The 26,332-nt window shown below is 35.0% G+C and overlaps 1 protein-coding gene across 1 annotated transcript in view; it reads right to left on the minus strand.

Annotated features, from left to right (window-relative positions):
* Positions 1-26,332, minus strand: part of TENM3 (teneurin transmembrane protein 3) — a 968,340-nt gene that overhangs the window by 855,737 nt on the left and 86,271 nt on the right.

Consider the following 26,332-nt stretch of genomic DNA (forward strand, 5'->3'; position numbering starts at 1 on the left):
AAGTTTATAAGCCGACGAGTCCCGCATGTGTACATTTTCAGTACATTTCTTTAACTTGTGAGTTCTTTCACTGAGTGCATTATAAAAAGAGGAAGAAACGGCTTCTGAAGCATGGCAGCTCTCCAGAAGCATGTGCTGAAAACAAATTCATGTCAGATCAAGGAGTCAGGGCATTTCAGTAAGTAGCAATCAGCACGCTGTCCATCACCAAAGCTGCCCTGCTCACACATAAGCTGCAGTCAATGCGCACCACAGGTGCAGGTCTGGCCCTCACCTCCTGCAGTCATTAACAGCGCTACTGCCAGCTTACACTTATCACAACCACACCACATTCATTGTAATTTCTTCATGTTACATCTTCCTAAATCACTGTAATCTACATGCAAAACCAAAATGGAAGTTCGGGGGGAAAACAATGTCTGCCTACCACATTTCACAACTTCTGAACAGCACCTTTTTAAAATAAAAGCAATACTATTTTCAAATGACCCACCTGATTCAAAGTGATTTTTGTAGGTTTTGTTTTTTAATTTTCAAAATATGGAAGAGCAAATCAGCTTAAAGAGTTTTTAAAGAGTTTAAATCTAAGTAGGTAGATATTTCATTTAAATCAAGCTTTTTTAGGGCAAACAGAAAATTCAAGACAATAAGAGTATATGACTTCTTATAAGGTTATCAAATATGAAATCAACAAGAATGAAGAAACAAGAGGAGGTGATAAAGACTGCCTGTAGCTATTCAGATTAAAGGCAAAAATTGGAAAAAGAAACAAAAGTGAATTAATACTTCATTGTCATGTAGCAGGAACAATCATTTACACCAAAAAAAAGAGCAAATATCAACAGAGTTCCATTTGGTATTTAGAAAAATACACAGATCTGGAAAGGAACCAGTAGTAACGTACTACAATTAAAACATAAATATCCATTAATGTTTTATTTTCACTTGAACTAAGGCCCTCTTAAGACATCTGTCAAATTAGTGAAATCATTTTGAAGCTTGTTTGAATCATAATTCTATATTTGCAAAGATGTAATAAAGATAAACAATTTGAGCTTTGCAATGTTTTCCAAGTTCTGGTATTTCCTGGTGCAGGTATTAAAATCAGAACCAGAGAGCTCACTGCATTATACAGAAGGTAAAAGAAAAAGACAGCTCTCATATATTTGTTTGGCTTCTGCTTTCCACAAATAGTTTAGAAACTGTTCATACTGACTGTATATGAAAGAGGAGTGCATCAGTGGTAGTAATATAACATGCATGATATATCTGAAATAATGTCCAAGACATTTCAGGTCCATAATGCATTAACATAAAACAGAATCGACTGAGGAAAGATCAACAATGTCTTTTAGTGAAGGTAAATGGGTGGTTATAATGAAAAACAAAAACCAATATGACTTTTTCTTCTCATCTTTGTTTGTTTGTATTCCTGAAACTCAGGTAAGGATTTCTATTGTCTACCTCAAAAATTAAACCTCTGCAAAGGTAACCAAGCATTAAGCCCCATTCCCAGAAGTTGTATCATAAGACACAAAGCACTTCTCATGTTTCACAAAGTACTACATGAATTAGAATCCTGCCTTCAGTTTTTCTCTTATAACATAAATATATCAATAATTATATACACAATTTTGGCTGTGTCCTCTACACACTGAGAGGTACTTCCAATTCCTTTCTTAGTAGAAGCTGTGTAACAGCATCTCCTAAATGGGAATGATCTCTGTGGAAACAGCAGCTGGAGTTAAGGCACATTTCAATAGTAGTAATGCCTCCTACATATTGAAACAGTAATACCAAATATTAATCACTGTTAACATAGAAGCTCACAGGCTCATAATTTTCCCAGCACTACCCCATGCTGTGAGCAGGTGCTCATCCTGCTGAGCAGAGGTTAAGTGGAAGCTGCTGATTCCTGAGGCAGGTGGATCACTACCTCTGACACATGGAAGGGGGTAGGAGCGGCTCCCCAGAGAGTGACTAGATATGGGGATTAGAACAATTCATCCTACCAGAGAAGCCAAAGGACAAGTTGGCCTGGGGAAAATTTCCAGATGTGTTTCATTGGTAATCTGTTAACAATGACTAATCAGTAAGAACAGATTATATGCTGCAAAATTTGCTTCAAGACTATAAGTTAATAGCCACTAGAAAATTAAGCACAACTCATGAAAAGTCGATTGCCAAAGCATGTTTACAAGTAGGAACAATTTTAGACCTTTGAGATTCAGAATTTAACAGAGGTATTTTCAGCTGTTCTGTACTTGAAACACCATTAGATTCAGCAATGTTTTTAATGATCATACTATTTCTTGTCTCTGAGTTCCAATGATGTGCTACAGCTGCATGGAAAGCAAAAGATGGACAAGTGTGAAAAGAAACGGGGGTAGGTACAGAAGGTTTGTCTCTTTACAGTTAGGTGAGAGTCCCTGGGGTTAAGCACAAACTCTGTTCTTCCCATCGTGGGCTCACACCCAAAAACTGAGAATAGTAGAGAAGCAGCAAACTGTCCTGCGAAGGATGCTCAGTACTGAAAGGCAGCTGAAGCCATGTGCCATAGCATGAGTTACCTAGAGCAGGATTTGACTGTGTATGCCTACACACCCCAAAACAGCATACTAACTGTACCTACAGGTAGGTATGATTATAGCTAAACCAATCAGAAAAAGTGGGAGAGAACAGAATAAGAAGTAAGTCTCAAGACATTCACTAGAACCCTGAAAAAGGCAAAGATTAGATGTGTCATACTTTGGCACCATTCAGTAACAGATACACTGAATTTGCAAAAATGAATCCAGACTTCTCATAATGCCACTTGTTATAGATATTGATGCTCCAGATAAAGTTATTTATAAGAATAACAGGCAAATATACTAAGCACTCATTTGGAAAGGTCAGAGTACACAAGTATGTGAAAAGGAAAAGAAATGATAAATAGGCTAACTCAAAAGGTCAGCAAATATGAAATAAAAAATATGTGTACATAAAACAACTGTTTGCCGTACATTTAAGTACGTTGGTGGTATAGGAGTAACGTGTGAGCAAACAATAAAAAACTAATTATGGCAGAACTGACTTTTATTTTTAACCATTCAAGTCCCTGTTCCTCAGTTTCTTCCAAACTTTCTGTAGTGTTACTTTTTTCCCCATCTGTCTGTTTTGCATAAACAGTATACAAGGAAGCTCTGTACAATAAATGTTCAATAGCTCCTGGCCTTGAACAGCTTATTCGTCTAATTGTGCATCCCTTGTGGATTTTTCATAATACTTTACAGATCTAATTTAAATACTTTTACAGATTCATCTAATACATTCTCTGAGGCACATTTATTCAGCTTACTTTTAAAACTTCTAATGAATTCTCTCAATATGTAATTCCATATTCAGCATCATGATTTGAATTAAACATTATTGAACAAGGTGTTCATTATTGGATGTGAATTATAATTAGACCAATAGTAACCTTTTCTATGATAACAGTTTTATTCCCTTTTCTTCAAAGCTTTATTTCCTATCTGTGTAAAGACATTCCATCTGATAATCTGCCTTAAATGTGAGGCAGAAATTAGGCTTTATCAGTCCCCACTGCACAGAGACTGGAACAAAACTATTAGGTCTTTCCTTGAAAGGATAAACATATCTTTGTGCTTTGTGCCACCAACTAGCAATACAAAGGTGGCTAACTTACTACGTGCAATATAACATGCTAATACCATAAGGGGACCTGGATTTTCTAGGTAACATGTATTAATTTTCAGAATGATTGCTCTACAGATGCATTGGTTCAGAACATTTATTATCAGCTCTGAACAGAGAAATCAGACCCTCAAAGGATTATGAAGCATGTCCTCTTGGGTTCTATTTAATCCTGAGGGACAAGAAGATAATTAGGAACAGTCAATATATATTCAGCCAAAGATTAAGACGCACCACCAACTTCTCTGCCTTCTATGGTGAAATGACTGGTTATATTGATGACAGAAGATCCGTATGAGTAATACTCCTTGACTTTACTATGATTTTTAATATCATGGCTAAAGCATTCATACTTAGTGTTGAGGAAATCGGAATTGGAGGAAGATACTTTAAGATGCATCAAAAAGCAGCTGGAACATCAAGCTTCCCAAGGACTTGGCAGCAAGCAAAGGGTACAGTGTCTCATCAGTTCACGCAGAGGCATTATTGTTCAGTATGCTCATAAACAACCTGGATGATCAACCAAAATGCACCTTGAGCAAATTTCCAAGCACTATCAGATTAGGGAAAGTGGCTGACATCTGGCAGAACTTTGATCATCAGTGGTTCTCAAGACATGAGTTAAAAAAAGCCTGATGGAATTCTGCAAGATATGAGCATTCTGCACACGTGGTAAAAGAGCATCACACCACATCACATCTCAGACCATGAAGCAAGAGACTAAATTGAAACAGTCATGGAAAGAAAACTCAGAGTTATCTAGTGACTGCAAAATCAAGTATAAGCCAAAACTTTTCTCTTTTTTGAACAACTCAAGTAGCACTGAAAACTATATTAGAAAGAAAATGACCAGCAGAATTATTACCCTTCTCTGTTACATGCTGGTCAATTCCTTCAGCAATAACTGGACCCACAGCTCAAAAGGGGCCTAGAACACGTGACAAGGAGTCAGGAGAAAGGACAGTCTAAATGTTTTCTATGAGCACTTCAAGGACACATACACGATGAAGTCAAAGCCTGCATGATAGAAATGGGTGAAAAAAGGAACATTAGCCTGAGCAGATTGGGACAGGCGATTCAGAACGGAAATAAGGAAATTTTTCTTCTGAACTCTTTACAAGGAAGATATAAGAGCAGTGTGTTGTGAGGTCTTCCCTATTAGAAATATTTTTGGTTTGATTAGATGAAATCATTGCAAATCTCGCCTAGTGTTGGCAATAGTCCCACTCCCAGCAGGAGGCTGGACAGATTGCCCTGCATTCTGACATTGTGTCCAACCAACATTCCTAAGATGCTTTGACAGAATGCCAACAATAATAATGATAATGCAAAACCAAAACCCACTGAAAAATTCTCTCTTAAAAAATGTAATTCCAAATGATACAATGCCAAAATGCAAAAGTAATAAATAGGGCTTTCATGCTTTTGAATAGATTGATAACTCAAATACTACCAAAAAGTATGTCACAGACCATAAGTAACAGCACATTTTTGCACCTGGAAACCTGCAGACACATGTACGCATGCCGTCCATATAAAACAGTACACAAATATCTTCAACATTCATCCTAGATGCATCTCAATTGTACTACAGAACAAAAGAATAAAAAAGGAATACAACATACACAAAGTACAGAAAAACAGAAATAGAAAAAAAAGTAAAAATAAAAAAATAATCCAATAAGCTATTTTATAAATTGGACTCAATCTTATTCTTGCTGACATCCAACTTAATAAATTATGGTTTATCTTCTATTTCATTAAAACAATCAAGGCTGTTTTTTTAAACGTCAGACTCACAATACCATACTGAAAATACCTTGTATAAATTTGTAACGGGTTACCTAGATTTACCTGTGCCCGTGACAGGGGGGAGCCATCCCGTAGGGCCCCCCCGGCCTGGAAAGGAAGGGGAAAAAAAGGGAAATGGGATAAAAAAAGCAGCAATCTAAAGAGGAAAACTTATTTTACTAAATATGATATTGGAATACAAGATAACACAATATAGTATAATAAAATGGAGGCTAATAAATCAAACGAAACAGAGAGAGAAAGTCCCCGAAAACCGAGAGGCCTACTGTGAACTCTAGGCAACATGGCTGGAACGCTTCCCACTCCCTGAGAAGTTTGAGAGAGAGAAAACTCCAGCCTGGGAATGAGATTATATAGTGTCCTGGTCCTGTGACCTATCCCTGACCGTGATGTTCTCTGGGATATGTAGTCTTCTTCTGTGAACTGCACATTCAGCAAAATCATCCATGCTTTACATGATGTTATGATGTGGAATACTGATAGCAAAATTACAAAATTACATGACCATGACAAAATTCTGCACTGCTATATACTTATTTTTATCTCCAGTAATTCAATATATATATATATTCCAAATCAGTCTTCTGATATTCCAGTTTCAGTCTTCTGACTGAATCTTATCTGACAAACTTTACAGCAAGGTTTATAAACAAGACTGAATAGTACTAAAAACCTTGTGCATTTAAGTTACGCATCCTTAAGAACCACCAATTGCTGCCACACCTGGTACTGCTGCGCTGGAGAGAAGCTTCCCTACCTGACTAACATCAGTAGAAATGAAGACTATATTGCACTTAAATAATATCATCTGTGCCCTAATTTCAGCTTTAAAACAAGGCTAACACATGCAATAAGAGCCCTCACCCAAACAAAACAAATCAAAATACAAGATAAACAACACATCCTTTGCACCGTAAATATCATGGTAGTATGAACAAGTTAATCACAGCACTTCTTAGTTTCATATCACTACATATCAAATTTGGTTTTTAAAATTAACCTATTGTGAGAGAAGCACTTTATCTTTTTAAATACACCAAGCACTCAAAAAGAAACAGACTGGGAGCTGTAGAAAATAATATCCTTTTTAGTCTCCAAACAGGAATAGTACAGGCAATGCTAACATTCAATTATTATGGAGATGAGAGGCATGACAGTTACTCACAAAAAGAAAATTCACTGCAGTGCTCTACCAGTGTATCATAGTCACATTTTGAAGGCCAAACTTTCAGAAGCAAGTAATGTAGTTGTAGTGAGAAAAAACTTAAAAAGTAAAAAAGGAAAAAAATAAAAAAGGAAAAAATAGTAGCATCTCTAGGATCCAGGAAAAAACCAAACCAAACCAAACAAACAAAAAACAAAAACGTAAACAAGTACAAAGCCAGAAGCAAAGAATGGCAATGTAGCAGGACTGAAAATCAGCTGCGTTCCAGAGAAGCTGAGAGTTCTTCCCCACCTGACAGAAAACAGCCAGCCAGGACGCCCGCACACAGAGCTGGGAGCTTTTGTTAGTGCTTAGCCAAGCAGCCCACATGCTCTACCTATTGTTATGGATTAGCCCAGTAAATGATCGATTTAGGCTATTAAGTCAGGAACATCCTGATCATAGGGTTTATATTATAGTGACTCAATACAGATAGGTTACAAAGTCTTCTTTGGTTATCATAAAAATGAGATTTTTAAAAGCTTTTGGGTACATAGAGATAGGTATTTACTGGACACTGAAACTGTTTATTTAAGTCAGCCCATTGTGAGCACATCCTTAAAAAGTGATCTACCTCTCTCTAGTTACAGCGTCTCTGAAACCTCTGCCCTTTGTTCTTGATGCATCACAGATTTTAAAAAGGTGCCAGAAACTCACAAGTGAGAGGGTTCTGTTGTTGCTGAGATAACTAACTCTATTAGGATCCCTTTTTTTTGTTTGATGTATCTGTTATCTAAATTACAGTTACAATGAACTGCTCAATGTAAGATGCCCAGTACATCTCTGTTGTCCAGTTTTTCTAGTTTCTCTTATATAATCTCTCTGCAGTCACTGTACAAAGACACAAAAGAACTGAAATGACTCATCTGTACACATGTTCAAGGCAGAATTCAGCTTTGGAATCACAAGGAAAAAAAATAACATGAACCAATGGCTCTAGCAAAGAAAAAAAAAAAAAAAGTGTACATTCAGAGAAGTGTACACGTGTTCTGCTTTTTACCCCTGAATTATACTGTAATCATGTCATAACAGAGGGCAGAGAAGGGGGGTGGTGACAGTGGAAATAAACAAAAAAATCTACTGGCTCACTTCCATCATAAAACAAAGGCTAGTAGTGACATGTACAGCAATTCAATTATATTTTGCTATATGAAAAGTTTGAAGCATCTCATTTATCCTATTGAGATCATTTGGTTTAAGAATATATGGTGACAAATGATAGATTTTAAAAGGAATCATTTTTAATACTTTCGGGTTCAAATCATTTTTAGTTCATATCTTCTGTTTGAAAAGACTTCAGAAGGAGAGAAGTTGGGTTCCAAGCTACAGAAGTTATTTCCTGCCCAAGGCAGTCTCAAAGGGACAGTACAAAAATATAGGATCTTTGGACAAAAGTCTGTAAGCTTAGAGGAGCAGTCATGTTCTGAACAGTCATACTAGATTAAAAAGACAAAAAACAAACAACAATAAAAAGTCTGTATAGAAATTAATTTAATTTCTTAATTAATATAACTTCTGTTTTAAAAAATAATCAGTTAATAATTCCCTTTGTTTGGAATAATCTCCAATTTGTAACTTTGTTATTAGAAATAAGTAGCATTAGGAAAAATAATCATATGAATTATAAGGTCATAAATAAATTTTATGGCTATGCATGCAATATTGGATTTGAAGGTACACTTATATGAGCTCTCTGATTTTGATTTTCCCTGTCTTTAATTGTAGTTTGTCCCCTTTATTTCCCTGTCCTGATTGTCTGAACTTACACAATATACACAAAATAACACATTGGTTCTTGGTAAGGCAAACAACTCTTTATCTGTCAAGGGAATTAGAGTTTTTTCTATCAGTGGTTTACACCATTATGCTCTTAAGAAAAAATTTACTAATAAAATATGATCCTTTTTTATAGTCATCCTGATGTCTTCCTTTAAAACACTGTAAGAAAGAAACGCTGTACAAAATAGAAACCACTAGTATTTGTAACTGTAGTAACATGTGGCCCCATAGTGCTTTAGATTAACAGACATTCTCTTAAGGTCAAAAGACTTATAAATTTCACCCTAAAGATTGAACAGACAAATTACTGACCACGAGATTATTTCTAAAACAGAGATTCATGGAGGTCATTGCTTTGATAGAAACTTAAAAACGCTCTACTACTATTAAACATTTACTAAGCTTTTAACAAGACCAAGCAAAAGCTTAGAATCAGGCACTACAGTTCACAAACACTAATTTACTTCAGCTATTTCACAGTAATAACCAAGTCTGAAAATGAGTCAAACAGAAATGGAATACTGAACAATTAAGATTCTCCCCATAAGCCCATCTCTATCATTTTATTAAAGGCAACTGGGAAAACCCATACTGAATAACTAATTCAAAATTATATTTGTAGAAAACAAATTAATGTAATAATTTTCTTTCTGAAATTAATTTAAATCTCTGTGGATGCTCCAGCAAATTTACTCTTCACTATGCATACAAAAAGTTATGAAAAGCCTTACTGCACTGCTTTAGGCACAGATTCATTGCCTCATTGTTGACTGTAATGGCTATTCCCATCCAGCAGACTTGCCTTAAAGCAAATATATTTTTGCTCCTACATTTGTATCAGAACTTCTGAATATTGCTCTGCTGTCTTGCTAGACTATAAAATGAGATGATTTCTAAGCCTAATTAACGAGCATGCATAAATCATATAAAGAAGTTCTAGTTTTGTATCTTCTGCAGTTTTTTCCAATTTCACCCAATGAAATGACTGGCTCTTTACAGTTTTTACTTTCTCCTCCATTTTTCAGGACTAAATTTTTCCATCCCTGTTTCTAAGATGCAAAAGACGATACATTCATTTCAGTGATGAACAAACCTGGGAAAGATCCAATCAACAGAAAAAAATATTTAATAACAAAGCAGTCTTCAGCTCATTTGTACTTCTTTTGTTGCTTTTCCTGAAGGCAGTGGTGAGGAAGATATTTTATGTTAAAGAACTTTTTTTCCACACCTTATGCCAACAAATGCTAAATCTGATGGATTAATGTTCTACATGCTTGTCGAAAGTATTGTCTTGTTTCTGTTTATTCAGAATTTCTTATTAAATTGAAAAAAAAAATAAAAAATCAGTGTACTCTAAAGCTGAAAACCTTATCTATTAGCAAGAGAACAACAACTAAGACTTTTGTAGGTAGCAGAAGTAACTTAATTTATGCAGATATCTGAAGCAAAACATGAAATGTCAGAAGTATTTTCCATGCTAAAGCAAGGAGAGGAAATATATTCTCTATTCACTCTTCTGAGCTGTACTGCAACCTAAAAGCAGTTAGTGTTTCAAAAGAACAAGCATTAGTTTATAGACAGTAGTCTATACATAGCCATATATTATTAGCATGTTATTTAAGCAAGGAAACTCTGACAGCTGTTTAACTTCTAACCTGGAATTTACTGAGATCACTTGTAAGCTAGTGTCTTGAACCTGTATCTCCAGACACTTGCAAAAAAAAATAAATATCCAAACAATAAGTAGAAAAGCTCCTTCTTTTCAAAGGCCTATTATGTGTGGTACTTCAAAGGCTTTCATCTACCTGCTAAAGGGAATGAGCTATTAAAAATAACCATTGCAAAGATGGAAAAGATGACAGAAAACAAAGAATTATTCAGTGTCACCCATGATATATACTTCAAGAGAAGTTAAGAAAAAAATATGAATTGGCTATCTGATAACATTCAGACTTACACTAATAAATATCGCCTTTTAGCGCAAGTACATGTCATCATCAGTTCCTCTTGACTTGCAAGCTAATATTCCTGCTTCACAAGACTGTGGTCTGATCTTGAGCATTGAAAATCTTCCCAAATCACTAATACATTAAAATTACCATGACATAATTAGATATTAATCTGATAATAAAACAGCTACTGTGGATAAGAGCTACTGATTATCTACCATTAAACTGAATTTTCTAAATGTATCAGACTTTTAAAATAAGTCTACATCTAAACTACTGTCTCAAATTATAGGCTCAATTTGAATAGTTAAATGCAGAATGGAAGGGAATTGGTGGTTGTATGAATCTGAAGACTAAGAGTTCTGCTAGTATTTCATTTAATATATAAAGTTTGTTTCAAGTTAGCTTTAAAGGTGATAAAGTCAGAATATTTTGTTACTATTACCAGTTGCTCATTTTTAAATTATTCAGATCTAGTCAACACGCTAATCTTCATTCAGATGGAAAGACTGATAATTTAAAAATAGAAGGCTTGACTAAGAAATAATCACCCTTTGAAGGTGGAGAGCTGTCTCTTTGAGGTGCACGAGGCTTACTTCAGCTTGGAAGAATTAGAATGTTGATAAAGGTGAAAAACAATCATTAGACTCAAACTGGCCCCTCTGAGATACTTCTATTCATTAGCCTCCTGTGGGTATCTAAGAAGAAATACTATTTCTGATAGCAATCACTTTTGAAGTTACTGCTAATATGAAATATACCGGGTGCTTATAAACATAGGATAAAAATGTACAAATAAAAGAACGAAGACAGCTGAACTTGAATTGACAGAAAAAGCCATACTGCAACCTACTTTTATTTGGGTCAATATGCATTTCTCTGCATGGTTGTTTCTCCAGTTGGATGCTAGTGTTCTTGACTCTATACGAGCTGGATATAATTTTTAGTTGTACACTAGTACAAATGTGCGGATTAATATCTGAGGAAAAAGCTAAAAGACAGTAATAGGGAGAGTATCCCTGTATTCAAAAATGTCTCCTAGCACTGCTTTGTTCACTGGATTGATTCAGGCAATCAAGATTGTACATGTAGCCAAACTTATTTTCTGATATGCTGTAAACAATGCAGCAAAGAGATAAAAAGAATATCAATTTTTACTATGGGTAAGACAAGCTTCTCTGAATAACATTAGAAAGGACTTTATTTAAACTGAATCTATTACAATAGAAAATTTGAAAAATTGATAATTCAAATAAATAAAAACTGATTAATTGTGATGTTAATCTTTGAATTAAATACAGTTATGTTCTCATGTACAACAGAAATTATATTGATAAAATAAATATGCATTTTAAACCAATGAAAACATTCAGAATATTAAAATACATTATTTAGCCAATTTGCAATAGATTCTCCTGAGATAATCATAGTTCACATTAAGATTTCTAAAATTTTACACAAATTACATTTGGACGTTCATCAGATATCAGAAGCCACACATTTTACTTAGTAACTTCCATATATTCAAAGGCTTAAAATAGATCTAAACAGAGAAGCTCCTTCTTCTGTCATACTTATACACTGAAAATACCACAGAACAGTTATAATAAAATTATCACCATTAATAATGATAATTATAAATTATAATGAGTAATTATAGTACTTACATTAATTATATTAAATATATATATAACTTACATATACATAAATATATATACTATACATTCAAGTATAATATAAAATGATAGTGTTTTTTCCAATACTCTATCTTTTGGTGAGAATAAAATTCATCTGAACAGGAAATAGTAACTCACTGTGATTTGGCCCTTATTCTCCTGTTGAACTGTGCTAACAGCGCTTTATTGTTTTCCATTCTCTTCTACAATGCGACCCAAAAGTCAGTGGGGATAGAAGAATAAAGAATGCTGTATTTACCTTTTCTGTACAAGGACTTTCCCTAACTTTCCCTATCTCTTGCTGTGACTATATGCCTCACGGCATTTCAAACTGATATATTGTCAGTTCTAATGCACTTGTCCTAATGTGGAGAACATAAAACACATATGATTTCACGTGGTAATAAAAGACACTTTTACACTAGGCAGAAACTCACAAGTGGGACTTTCACATAGTAAATTTACCTGTAGTAAAATAAGAAAGGCAGCATGTCACACTTTTTACCTTGGCTTTATTGTAAAGAAACATTAATAGGAAACAGGTGTACAAAAAATGTCAGCAATAGGCCTGTATCTACATGGAAAATGGTGCTGTTTGAACATCTTATGACACTTTTTTGTTTGTTTGTTTGTTTTCTGGTTTGTTTGTTTTTTTCTAGTTCTCCTTTTAATTTATTTTCATCAGAAATAAACAGCTTTTAAGGCTGCTAAATCTATTAGCTGGTAAGTCTGAGAGATTCACCAGCTGGGAAAGTTTTAAACAGCTGTATTAAATATATGTCATTTTATGATGCAGTATCTTCCTTAAAGCCTTCTGGTAGGGTTAGGTATCCCTAGTAAATTGTGCTACCCCCAGATTAAATATACACTGTGTTCCCATGTAAACATACAGTATTTTCCCCCCAAGATATAGCTGTAAAGCTATTCATTTTAACTTTTAATTAAGTATGAATTTTGATGAGTTTTTGTGTCTGTAAGTACTTATAATACTTCATCATGAATAATACGCCTCAAACAAAGAAAAAGCACGTACTTTGCCCTAACTTCATATGTCTTTAATAATTTTCTCAGTGAATGAGGGACTTCCCTACCTAAATGCAAAATAAAAGCAGGTACCAGAAAGAGGTATTATCTTTGAAACCAGAAAAAGTAGCTATCTAGCATTCTTCCACTATGCTTGCTGTTGTACCAAGGTTTTTCTTTGTTGTTTCTCTTCAGCTGTTTTTACAAAAACAACTTCTCAAACACTGCCTTTATTGTAGGGCTAGCACACGCAGGCTTTGTGTTATGAGATAAATTCCATAAGCAAGAACAGAAGAATAAAGATTTAAGTTCAGAGAACTTAACACCTAAATAGAGCCACAGCAAGGACAGCAAGGAAAATTGCCTTTGCTTTTCTGCCACTAAACTCATTTATTCTGGGAACAAATTCCTGCACAACGTCAGGTCAGTCCCTGAGCTGACAACTCTGCTTGGTAGGAACAGAAAAATACACCTTATTTACCTCTTGCACTGTGCACACTAGGAAAGCACAGATTGACATCCTGCCCCAGACACCAAAAGGCTTCAATATGGCTCTCAATGTAAGAGCTTCATATTATGAAGTTCTAGGTATGAGCTTAATTTTTGCACACAGCAATCTTCAGAAAGGTCAAAAGAACTTCTCTAAGCAGTGCACCCATGTTCTGACTGCATAACTGAATGCCACATACTTTTCTTTCCTATTGTATTCCGCACCAGCTCTAAGTTCTATAAAATTTCCCTGAAAATGCCAAAACAGATAGCAAAACTGCTATGTTAAAGAAAAAATCTTACCAATACCAATGGCTCCTGAAGTCAATGTTATTAAGATCAGGTTCATACAACATACGGAGTTATTGTTACCCTTAACATATTTCACTCTTCAATAGGAAAACATGATTACTTGGTTTTCAGAGACTTAGTGCTACAGGAACAATGAATAAACCAAACCTTTGCTATTCAGCCATAATACCAAAATTAGCAGACATTAGAAATTGATAGAAATGAAAACAAGCAAATTCATTTCAATGTTAGGAGTATTTTGGTGAGAATGTGATGTTCTTCATGTTAGACTTGGAGCTCTTCATTTATTTATTTATTTTTTTTCCTGAATGGTATGTAATGATTTTTGCTCACATAATTGTTATCATAATAGAAGAACAGATGGACTTAATTATTTAATTAAAATACACCAATAAGTTCAGACAGTATTAAGAATATTTCATCACAGCAAGGTGATATTTTCTCAAAGTTATTTTATGCATGATGAATTCATCAGGGCTGAAGCTCTGTATTCAACAGAGATGCCTTTCTCATGTGTTATGTGTGAATAGGCTACAAAAAATAACTTTTTTTTTTTTACTTTTAAGAGGATTAGCTGCTCCAAGAAATGCTACCTTGTTTTAGAGTTCACTTCATAAAGACAAATAGTCAATCCATTGCAATTTGTATTTCAGAAGTTTCAGTTCATGTGAAATCTCACTGTTCACATTTGCAGGACAGTTTTAAAACTGTTTCCTAGATCCTGTATTGATGTTTGAAGCCTATCTACAGTAAACAGTGAGCTTTATTACATGTACAGGGAGATGGTAATAAATGCATACATACTTCACGCTGTTTATTAGAGTTCTATGTAGGAAACTACCTCATCTGACACAAATACCCTGCATACTTATTACTAGCAGACTAAACAGCTCACAAAGGCTTTGCAAATTTATAAGAAATATTTTTAAAAACTGCAGGTTTTTCATATCAACTCTTATTTTGCTCTTGGGTTTAAAGGTGCCAAATAATAGCAGTCCTTAGGAATACATAAAGAAATAAAGAAATGAAAGAAAAAGGAAAAAGGAAAAAGGAAAAAAGAAGAAAGAAAAAAAAGGAGGAAAAGCTGTAAATTTTAAGCCATTAATTTACTTATTTTGAGAAGGCTGGAAAAACTAATGACCTAAGTCTTATATTTTGATTGAGAATCACTTATTTGCTTTCAGGATCTCTACTGCTAGTGCAGAATATATTCACTTTCATAATATTTAACTATTCAAGGGAAATGAAAACCTATTTATAAATCTATAAGAGTTCTTCTTACATAATTTAGGAACCAAAGAGGTGAAAATGTTAACAAAGTGCTAACAAGCAGTGATTACTTAGGATAAAAGCCTGCAGCTAAATCTGTGTTGGCCTAGAGGATGTCTAAGTAAAATTCACAAGTACGCTGTTCTTTAGAAATAGCATTTAGGACAGCATTTTTAGAGTTCAAAGTGCAGATCAACCAACAGTGGGTAATAGTATGCAGCAAATTCCACCTGTTCAAGTAAAAGAATAGGCATTCATCTTTAACTGGACAAATTAATTTGAAATAAAACAGAACTGGAAAACAATCCCATGTCTGGCACTTGCTCTATTAAAGCCCTGAAAATAAACTCTAAGCATAGTGAAAAGTGTATTCCAGCCATAAGGGAGAGCTTGAACACCTTTAGTGTGAGGAAGGTTCAAAAGGGTCACTAAATGGATTCCTCGCACCTCTGCTGTTCAGCACAGACAATCAAAAATCTAATATTCTCTTCTAACACTCCGCAGCTGCATCTCTTTGTGAAGAAGTCTGAAACTTAGCATGGGGAAAATTAAACATTGGTGCTCATCTGGATTTCTTTTTAATGCTTTCCAGACAATAGGGCAGAGTGACTCCGAAGCCAACAGGTGCTCTGTACTGGCCATGAGATTATTCAGGTTTGAAAGCAAGTAATTGCTTTTCCATCATTCTATTATTTTATTTTATTTTTTTTTAATATAGTTTACTGCTTTGGACACTTATCTCATGTTCAGGAGTTAGCAGTGCTGTAGCAGGCAAGCAATTCAGGATTTCTTAGATAAGCCCCCACTCTACAGAAAATGCCGTGAAAACATTCAAATGAATAATGAAAGAGAAATTAACATTCTTCCTAATTAAAAATCAAAATGATGCAATGCACACATTTTCTTAGTCTGCTCCTGTATAAAATGCAACAGCTTATGAAGACTTCCTGATGAAAACACTTAACTTTCTATTGTGAGTGTTCCAGAGATGTGGTGAATGTCACTGCAGAACGGTAAGTGACAGAAAAAATAAAACAGTGTATAAAAGAAAAAAGAAACAGAATTTTTGGCTGCAAAATTAAATTTTAAAGGTTTACCTCGATAATCCCAAAATGCCCAGTGCTTGGGAAAGTATGTGTATGAATAAAATACAAATTATCAAATCCCAGGAAAACAAAAACTGACACATAAAATGAAAAGCCCTATCTAAATATGTTACTGCTTTCACCCTGTTGAAAACACCTGGAAACTAAGATGACTAAAGGGTGAGCATGCTCAGCTAATTACCAAAAGCATTCAGAAAATCAGAAGCTAAGAAAAAAAGATTCTAAGTTGACTGCTACAAATAAAGAGGTGTGTGCAAAATCATATTCTCCACTGAAATACATTTCCTATTGGTGAAATTAAAATGTAATATTTTCTATCTGCCTTTTGTGCTGTCATTTAGTGATGTTTGACCTATCCTTCTACTGTCTTAGCCTTACAGAGAAAATCTTAAACTGAAATAGCAGCCAGTGAACCACATTGTAATGCAGGTGAAGATGAAGGAAGGTTAAACATTGACTAACTATTTCTAAACTTGCCTGGAGATAAAACCTTGCTTTCAATTTTCCTGAACTATGAAAAAATATCTCTAATTTCTTTAGTTATTTAAATGACTTTAAAGCATTGTTTGTTTGATTGTTTTGTTTTTTAATTACAAAAATAAGTGCACCACAAAATAATAGGACAATACAGAAACAGAAAACTGAGCCAGAAAGGATTATAAAAAGTCAATCTAGTAATCTCCATCTCTTCTAAAGGCAGATACTATCTTAGTAGATGGCAGGTACTATCTAACCTTTCTGAAAACACCTTGTTTCCCAAGCTGGTTGGTGCCCACCTTATGTTGGTTTTATCTAAACTACCATCTCTTAGCTTGCTTCTAAGAACATCATCTCAGACAGTATCTACAGCTTTAATAAATTTAAGATACATGACACCCACCGCTTCTTTTCAGTCCTCAAAACACATTAAAAAAGTCAACATTAATTGATTTAGTATGAATTATTCCTGATGAAACTATGCTGCTTATTATTTATGTCTTTGTTTTCAGTGAACATACAACAGCTGAGGGCTTGTTTTTTGTTGTTTTTTTTTTTTTTATTTTTCTCAGTTATTAGGTTCAACAGAGCTGACTGATTTATAATTGATTTTTGGTGGTTTTTTGTTTGTTTGTTTGTTTGTTTTCACTTTTAAAATAATCCATTCTGCTACTTTCAGAAACACTATTCATATTTTCTAAATTACAGACAAGTAATACTTCCCTCACATATACTACTTTTTAATTTAAAAGAGGCTTCTTTCAACTTCCCTATACACTATAAATTCTGGCAGAAAAAAATGGGCCCAGTAAGAATAAATCTTTTGAGGGTTCTTTGGGCCTTGTACATTCATTGGGAGCAGTACCAAAAATCCATTATTTGCACAGCTTGAATCACACATTCTTGTGTATATTTTTATACAAGTATATATACAAAATGCAGCAAACCAAAATTAATATTGCTGTGACTTCTACTGCAGACTGAGAAAGAGTTACAACTGGTGACTTAGTTTTTTCATAGAAGTGCTTGAATTTGTAGTTTCCTTTTAGACATCTCTCTCAAAGTACTTCTAAATAGTATCACTAATACAAAGGGATGCAGCAATTATTGTCCTGATTTCAAGAGTGCTAAACCTACATAGCTTCAGCAATAGTCCATAGAAGCTTTAAATGATAAATGTCTCTGAAAAATCATGGGATCATTTCTGCAGTATTATTTAGCAAAAAGCCTTGACTAGTCAAATCAACTTACTTTGGGAAAAGATCATGAATAAGAAAAGAATAAAATCTACTTCCTTCTAGAATCTCTGAAATGTGCAATTAATCCCCATTTCTTTCATTACAAACTGACCTTTAAGCACAATTTTTCAAAGATCAGACTTTAATTTTCAGACAGTAAGTTTATCTACTGTATTGCTGAAAGTAAATGGGATTCAGAAAAAATGTTATGGTTGTATTTCACACCAAAATCTCTTCAGCAGCCATTTTTACTTCCTTTCTGCTTACTCCGACTTAGCAGAGAATCTAGCATTAGTAATACACATTAGCAAGATATCGCTTACAAGACTTCTTGTACTCTAAAGAAATCTGCTGCAATATCAAATAGCACTCAAGGTCGCTGTTTGCACTACGCAACCCTATTCACAGTTTACTTGGAATGAAACAACATCTTTTTACTGCAGAATTTGTAACTGGTAAAAGAAATTTCAGCTTCTTTCTGGAAATATCAATGTGAAACCACATCATGACAAGGGTAGGATATATCTTCCTGTTTCAGGTCAGCAGAAATTAAGAATTAATGTGCGTTAAACATTCTCAATATAAACACTGCAAGTGTTGTTAAGGAAGTAAACAGTAAGAGAACTGAGCACTTTTAAAAAGTATGGACTTTTAAAAGATGGATTGAATGGAAATCTGAGATTTTTCTGAGGTACACCTGCAGGTGTCCGCAGCAGCTAGTGCTCTGACTAGGCTATAAGCATACCCAATGCAGCAAAATCGATCTACAGTAGAATTCACAATTCAATTATTCTGGTACATATATGAAGCTGTTGTTCAAAAGGTGATCTCAGCAGATCTTCTGAGCTCCATGCTCTGCATGAGGACTGGCTCTTTCCTGAACTGGACTCAGTCTAGGATTCTAAACCAAAAAACCCTTATCTCCTTCCTCAACATCACCTTCTTTTCCCTCTCCTCTATTATTTTCTTCCTTTTTTTTTTTTTTTTTTTTTTTTTTTTTTTTTTTTTTTTTTTTAAATTCCCCTTTTTTGTTCAGTTGACTGTTTCAGCTAAAAGAGATACAGTGTCCACAAGAGTAAGAAACAGGTGAAACTGTAGGCAGGAGTGGGATGGATTCAAAGACTTGTCTACTGCTGAAGGTAACTTAACCAGTACAGTTGGTGTGTCAGTTCCTCACTTTCAGAGCATTGCAAAGCTCAGTCACTGAGCACAGGGGTGCCACATTGTTTGTTTGTTTGTTAGCAATTTATGTTCTTTATTTGGGGTATTATATACTATTTAACTATATTTCAATATGCACTTATATATTTTCAATGTATTTATTAAACAAACAAAAAAAAACACAACAACATCAAAAAACTTAGTGATCCAAGAACAAAGTTCTGCATTTTGGTCAGCAGCGTGGCTAAAATGTGTACACACTGTCTCTACCTTCCACTTGGTACTGCACCAAACATCTTGCTCCAATTACAAATACTTTCACAGAGTTAGACGCACATCCAGCTTTCGAAGTGCTTTAAGATCAATTCTCTAATCACCAAAAAAAAAAAAAATATCTTCAAATCTCCTGACACATGCACAGAAACGCTCCTCCAAAGTCAGTGCCCACACAGCTCTGTTTCCTTCAAAGCAGGCCCTGAAGGGGAATGATGGAAAAGCAAACAGTATTTGCCCAAGGCACCAAAGTTTGGAAAATTGGAGCAGTGTTTATCTGTTTTATTCAGACAGCTACAGCTCTTTCTGCTGTGTTCTTGGATGCCACGAGACTTTGCACTTTGAGGTTATGTCATGGCATCTTGAAACAGCCTGGAAGAAGGATGCCTCAGGGTAGCCTTGGAGCAGAGCAAAGGCAGTCATAGATAAATGAATATAACAGACAAACTAATAACAAGTGAGTGGTGGGCTGGAGAGAGATAGGCAATGCCATTCTTAATAGTAACAGAGACCAAGTTTAGGTGGATGGGGCAGAATTTGGACTTGCCAGTATAAACATCAAATCTGAACTCATCCTTAGCCAGACCGCTGTAACATTTCAATTCTGAAGTAGGAGGCTGAAATCAATTTAACTTTCAATCTGCTGGTGTACACTGAATTTCACCATCCCATCTTTCACATTTACCCCTAACAGACTGCACATAAAATCAAGGTCGTGCTAAAAGTTCAGTCTGTTTCACAGACGCACACAGTGAAATAAGGGACAGCTGTGGGGATGCTAACCAGGGTTTTTCTGTGTCAAGCAGGTGAACAGGCTCTTCTTGTACCTTTCACAGGTATGGAACCAGATGTTATCTCTCTACAGAATGCACCATTCCTACCTAATACACTGTAGCTTAGTTCTTGACACAGAGCCTACTGGTATTTCTGGCAACACTATATAATGTCAGAATGTTTAAAAATATTTGGGGGGGGGGAGAAATCAACCAAGAAAAAATGTGTAATCATTGAAATAAGCTAGCTAAAAGAGAGTTCTAGTAAACAACAGATTTAAAGACAATGAGTTAGGTTACTCTAGGTTATAATGTGTCATCCAACTTCACAAAGCAGCTACAATAAATACACATGGTAGAAAAAAAGAGCAAAGGGAATATCCTAAGTGACAGAGGAATGCTAAGCTACCATCACACAGCTAATACTGATAACCTATTCAATGAGTTCTAATGGTTCCTGGAACATCTTTGCCTGCACTGCTGCAAGAGGCTTAATTTCTGTCACCTCAGCAGGGTCAGGGGAACAGAGAACAGAGTCTCCCCCTAAAGAATCATGGTTGCAGACTAGAGATAGAAGAACTTGTGTTTGATGATACACACAAAATGACGTACCTCATGACTCGATATGCAATTCTAGCACTTACTGCAAAACCACATACTGATATGCTGGAACAAATCAGCTTTATCATACATAGATCTCACAAGTACAGAGAAGCACGTGAAACAGGCAGCGCCTGTTCATATCCCCATATCTTCCAGAAGCTCACAATGAGATCAGAGCTTATGTTGTCCTCCATACAGGTGCTATTATACATAGGATGGGAAATGAAAGACTTTGCCAAGTTTAAGTACCTCAAACAGTGATCACATCTAGTCACAAGCACCAAATGCGTAGCTACGGAACGCTGCTGTCTACACAAAACACAGGTTTAGATAACCCCAAAACACACATTAACTGTGCGGATTTTTCTCAATCCAAAAAGGGGAGGGAGTGTATCTTTCTGTGTACCTGCCTGCAAGGAACAAGCTGTATACTAAAAGGTGATGCTTGCAACAGGAAGTGCCAGTAAAGAGCCTCTGGCTACTGAAGAATTTAGAGATTTCATTGCAAATCTGCACCAGATCAGGTTGGTGGTCTATATTCACCTCAATGTTCTTTGGTGCACACAGAGAACATCCTATCTGGGACGCCAGATGAAATCAAAGTGCATTTACATCACTAAACACATCATCTAGGCAAATATAACTGCCTAGATGAGATCAATATATGTGTAGTAACAGTAACGTGGGAATTCAGCAACTGAATTTACTACTTGCTGAGAGTTTACTCATGTTTTCTGCCTGCAGGGATTTGAACCAAAACTACTTATTAGAACACAGCATTATTCGCAGCAGCAAAATAATCACAAAACAATCAGCAGAAAAACACCTTCGTCTGTTGGGAACTTCTAAAGCCTGTCCAAATCTCCTAAGGTGGAAAAAACACTATCTTATTTTCTTTACTCAAATCTATTCTAGATTTAAGTGCTGTCATGGCGTTAAGGGGGCTTATTAGCTACTGTAGAGTCGAAAGCAATTTATTCCACATATTTGTTATGATTATATTTTAAATGAAACTGCCCCCTAAGACTGAAAAAGTAGTAACTATTTGCCTACATGAAGGAAGCTGTTACTGCCTTCTTTTTTCCCCTCCTGAAGTTGTTATCTCTCACTGGTTATTTACACTCATTGTCAGTAATGATATAAAAAGATAACAAATAGGAAAGTTGTGATTTCTCAAGACTTAAGAAATATGATATTTAAGATCTCTAAGGCCAATACACTTACTCTCAACATAATCATTTTGCAAGCATGATGTTTCTAAAAACATTTATTTCACATTTTTCCTTCTCAGTTTAGAAAAACAGGCCATCACAAATACAGATCAATTCAGCTTATGCTCTTTGATCCATGTCTATGCTTGCTATGATACTATATGAGGGCTGCTCCAAAAGTAATGCATCCTACTTTATGACATTTACATCAGAGGCAAATGTTGCTGGGATGGTACCAGATGTTGAACTTTCCCACCAATACTCGGTGGTGCCATGTGACAGATGGCAGCAGTGGGGCACTCTGACAGAATGGTGACTGACATGGAAGTATGTATGAAGCAAAGGCTTAGAATTGTCTTCCTTCATGAAAAATAAAAAAAAGAAAAGAAAAGAAAAATTGCACTCAATGACAGTCATTGACACTTGCTGAACATTTCTGGAGACTGAACAGTGGAGGCAGTGGGTGATGTGTTTCAGCAGTGGCAACAGTGACGTGAAAGACAAGCCACATTATGCATGGATATGAGGATTTTTTATGAGCATGGTATGAAGGCTCTTGTTTATTGCTGCCAAAAATGCACAGCTAATTGTGGTAACTGGTGAAAAATTGAGTTTTGTAACTGAGAATTTGTTCTATCTAGTACTGTTATTGTGTGATTTTTTTTTTGGTTTGGTTTGGTTTGGTTTGGTTTTGTGTGTGTGGTTTTGGTTTTTTTTGTTTTTTTTTTGTTTTTTTGGTTTTTTTTTTGTTTTTTTGTTGTTTTTTCCTTTTTTTTTTTTTTTTTNTTTTTTTTTTTTTTTTTTTTTTTTTTTTGTTCTTGTAGTTTTTTTGAATCTGTTGTAGTTTCCATGGAAATACAAAAGAGGTATTACTTTTGGAGTGATCTATGTAGCAGTATTTATTACAAAATCCTGCAGGCCAAACTACACAAATTGAATTGATTCAGTCTTCAAGTAAGCTGCCTGCCATTTACTCACTGGAAGCTTAAGAGACAGACTGAATGCACTGAGTCAGCTTTTTTTAACAGTGAAAGACACTGCCTCCAATTACAATAAATATAGAGTTTCAAATTACATGCTCAAAAAGTGATGAGAGACCAAAAGCTCTAACAAGTTGCAGAAGGACATATTTAAAAATATGATTTTCAGACTGAAATCCATCCCAAGTGCTGATCGGAAAACTTGTCAGAAAATGCCCTTGTATAATCTGTATGAGCAATCTATCTGAATTACTTGGGTTAGGAAACAGCAAATTCTAACATAAGTGGGAATATTTCACCTACAAGTCTTATTCATCTAAATGCAGCAGACTCATATTTAAAATTCAGAGTACCTCAATAGACGAGTTAAAAATATCGTTACATAGAAGTCTGTGGTTATTTTGCTACAGGATTCTTGTGCCTTTCTTGACTTTTAACTAGGTACCCAAGAATCAGCAGCTAACAATACAAATTCACCTCTCTGTCAACCAACTTGCTTAAAAGGCTATCTTATGTACACCAGAATTACAGAATACTTATCTGCAATAAATAGATGTTTTTGTCCTTCTGCAAAGTCTTTTTTAATTACTATTGTCCATTTTCAATGTACTGTTATAATCACCAGGCACTTCCCCTCATCAGTTTCTTCTTATGTTTATTCCAGCTACACAGTCCTAGTGACCTCTGGCAAGAATCAGTTTTAAAACCCTGGACACAGTTAGTGAGGAAGGATGTTCACCTTTGAACACAAAAGAAACTGCAGACAACAACATGCAAGAATTTCTACAATAGTTTAAAAATAACAAAACCAGTTGGTGTTTAATAGCATTCGTGTAACAAGGACAAAATCTGCTGGCTGCTTATATTATGCATACAGTAGTTCTGTTTGTTCTCTTAACATCCAGATGCATCAGGCAAATTCCTGCCACTTTTGAACTTCCCATGAAAAGACTTGTTAATAAGCTCACTTGCTCAGCATGGCCACAGAAAGCAAAGCAAACAAGCACCTTAGATGCACCCCTTTCACAGCTCACACTCACCATTCGATATCAAGAACAGCAGAGCTGTTCCCAGTACTGCCAGTCGCTCTACCAGCAAGGATCAGCTCCACCACGGCACCACAGCAGGCAGGACAAGGACTGCCTTCTGCTCCCTCTGATTATATTTCTGGTCCTGCTGCCAGAGCTCCAAAGTGGTCTAGAAGTAATAGACTTAAGTTTGATAAGGCCAATTCCCTCTGGCTCTCAAGACACATCCAAGTTGCCCACAGTTCTCCCAACATGGTTATAAACAGGCGCTTAACCAGCTGTGAAGATGAGAGAAAAAAAGAACTATTTAGAACCTATAGAAGCTAAATATATTTATAACCATTATTTTCTCATTAATATTGTGTAGATCATTTCATCAAAATCCAACTGTTTTTAAGAGAAACTTTAAGGAATTTGATCAAGAGAAGCAAAAATCAGAAAGAGCTTCATTTTCTACACAAGTACAAAGCCAGCAAAAGGTAGGAAACATAATGGCAGAACACCTGATTAAACAAAAGCAGAAAGTCATTTTCTAAAACCTGAAATGAACTTCCTGAGAGTATTTAAAGATATCCCTTCATTACAGAAGAAAGATGGCGTACTTAATAAACTAAAATGCAAGTACAAGGCCCTAACAGAGAACCAAACAGAAGACAAAACCTCTCTCAGCACACTCTAAACTTCTTGTTGTTTCCATTTACATTTCTTCCCAAAATAATAAAGATTGCAATTTTACAGATACAAAATAAAAATTTTTATAGCCAAAGTATTATGGCAGAGTGTTATTTTCTTGGCCACTTTAAAATGCTGACTAGTTTTACCTGTAATTTTAATTCCTTTCTGCGCTTCTTCCTGGTACTTTCCTTCCTATTACACTTACTGTATTATTTGACAATGTTTAAATCCCTCATTGCAAAGTCACAATACTCCCTTTTGATACAGGACAGAGTTAAAGTATTTTAGGAAATTCCTGTGAAGAACTACTATTCTTCCAGAGTAAAAACAACTCCCTTTACATAACTAAACGGGGAATAAAAGATGTTTGTTCAGTATGAATGAAAGATGTTTCATTGGATTCCAAGTAGCAACCAAAGCAAACAACTTTTTATTCAACAGTATTTAGAAAGAGGTTTTCTAGCTTTGAGAGAGCATTTTGTAATGTTTATGAAAAAAATAAAATGTTTCAAAAGACAAGATTTAACTTCAGTAGTCTTGGGTAAGCTTTTCTTCCAAGCCAAAAATAGATGCTTGCCTGCCTATCTATCTATCTATCTATCTATCTATCTATCTATCTATCTATCTATCTATCTATCTATCTATCTATCTATATTTTAAAGTAAGAAACTGTTTGTTTGTTTTGTTTGTTTTTCCCTTGAAAAATAAAACACCAGGTTTTTTATTTACTCTTTAGTAATTACATCCAGGATGGAAAACACTTGCTAAGTCCAAAATGAGGCAGTTTTACTCCAGTTATAAGGAAGTTTCTTTATTTGGTGTTCATGAGTGCCTCCTTGGTCCTTAACTCAGGTTGTTTTTGTTTTTTTTTTTTCATCTTTCTGCTTGCTTTTTCCTTCTACTACATTATCTTTATTTGCAAGGTACAGAAACTCAGCTGTTGAATCTAATTTTTCTAGTCTGAAACTGAGAATACCAATACATACCTTTTATGCCTGGGATCCTAACATTTCCCATTATAAAATGGCCAGTTTTGGTTAATACGTATAATTTGTAGATAAACTATCTATGAAATTCTTATGCATTATTTAAAAAATAGGATAAGCTTAATGCTCCTCATAACAAGATATTTGAGAAACTAAGAAATGACCTTTTTAGTGGCAAAAGATTACTTTCGCTAAATCACAATACCAAATAGTGAAAGACTAGGCTTAAATAAGAAAACACTCAGGAAAAAATCAAGCTTAGACACTGCTTTTTATCTCCAAAAGGCAAGGTTTGACTAAAATACATTGCAATTGCACTATTCTGTGTATCAATAGTTTGAATTTCTGCATTAGCCTTGCATTTACAATCTCTACAAACAACATGTTTTCTAAAATAAATTTTAGCAGGAGTTACACTAGAGCATCTCTTGAGATTGGAGAAAATACCTTCTTTAAAAGTAATCTCTAAACAAGGATTACAAAGATATCTTAAAACTGGTTTTTGTTTGTTTTTTTTCTCCTCCTGTTTGTTTTTTTCTTTTTCTTTTTCAGTCTTATCACATCTTGGCTCCCTCACAGAAAAAGCAATGAAAAGTACTGTAGACAAACACT

The sequence above is a fragment of the Coturnix japonica genome, chromosome 4 (genome assembly GCF_001577835.2).
Source record: "Coturnix japonica isolate 7356 chromosome 4, Coturnix japonica 2.1, whole genome shotgun sequence".
Taxonomy (NCBI): Eukaryota; Metazoa; Chordata; class Aves; order Galliformes; family Phasianidae; genus Coturnix; species Coturnix japonica.